This window comes from Rhea americana, unplaced genomic scaffold (genome assembly GCF_003343005.1).
Source record: "Rhea americana isolate MKP2758 unplaced genomic scaffold, rheAme1 scaffold_321, whole genome shotgun sequence".
NCBI lineage: Eukaryota > Metazoa > Chordata > Aves > Rheiformes > Rheidae > Rhea > Rhea americana.
Window position 1 is genome coordinate 488,212 of NW_028186448.1, and position 1,007 is coordinate 489,218.

Sequence of the window (1,007 nt, forward strand, 5' to 3'; positions counted from 1 at the left end):
CGGGGCGGCGGCGCCCAGCGCGGGGCAGCGCGGCCGCCGGGCCGCGAGCAGCCGCCTCCGCGCGCTCTTTGTTGGCCCCTCTCGTCTCCCCCCCGTCTCTTCTTTTCTCACGGGCAGTTTAGCTTTCGTCCTGGCTGCTCCTCGGGTTGGTGGGGTTTTCCCCGTTTTGTTTTTGGGGTTTGCTTGCCCCCCCTCCGCTTTTTGACCCCCCCCGGCCCGGCCCTGCYGCTCGGTGCCGAGGAGCGGCCCAGCGGGCGCGATTGCCTCGTTGGAGATCAAGCAGTAAGTAAGCAGAGCAGCCCTAAGTTTTGAAATTGCTCGAAGAAGCAGCAGCCAGAGCCGTCCCCGTCAACCTGCAGCGAGACCGGCCGTCGGTAGAGCGCCYTGGTAAATCCTCCGCCGGCCGCGGTATCTCCAAGAGCAGGAAAAAAAGAAAAAAAAAAAGACTAAATTAAAAAGGTGAGGGAGAGAAGGAGAAACATACGGCTCTGAGCGAAGCAAAAATACATGGCTGAGGAATTCCTGCAGGTTCGGGTCGGGGCTTTGCCCGCAGCGCGGTGAAACCCTGCCTCGTGCTTTGCCTGCGTCGCGCCCAGCTGCGAAGTTTGGGAGTCTTTGGCGTGCGTCTTTGTTCGAAAGGGTAGCGAGGCATGTTGGTTTTTTTCTTCCTCCCTTTCTTTTTTTTTTGCGAGGGGCTGGAAGGGGTCTTTAACTCGGGTCTGGTGCCCGCTGCCTGCGGGAGGTCTCGGCAGGCTGGCTGCCTAGCTGGGACCCCGCAGGCAGTGGCTTGTAGTAATAGCAATAACAATAATAATGCATTTGGAAAGCATTTTTATTATTAAGCTGGCTTCTTCTGGGAGTTCAGAAATTCCCAGGCCAAAAAAAAAAAAAAAAAAATGAACTGTGCAATGTGATTTGGCGAAGCTGGCGGCGGGTCGCCGGGAGCCCCGGGGCCGCCTCTGATCAGCCTCTTTCCTCGCCTTCCCGCCCCGGTGCCTGGCTTCGTT

At 58.1% G+C, this 1,007-nt stretch overlaps 1 protein-coding gene across 4 annotated transcripts in view; it reads left to right on the forward strand.

Moving 5' to 3' along the window:
- Positions 1 to 203: 203 nt before the first annotated feature.
- FOXP4 (forkhead box P4) overlaps positions 204 to 1,007 on the forward strand; it is a 53,455-nt gene continuing 52,651 nt past the window's right edge. For all 4 annotated transcript variants that reach the window (XM_085310622.1, XM_085310623.1, XM_085310624.1 and 1 more), the window contains exon 1: positions 204 to 459. The gene's annotated coding sequence lies outside the window, so the exon portion shown is untranslated. The remainder of the gene's footprint in view (positions 460 to 1,007) is intronic.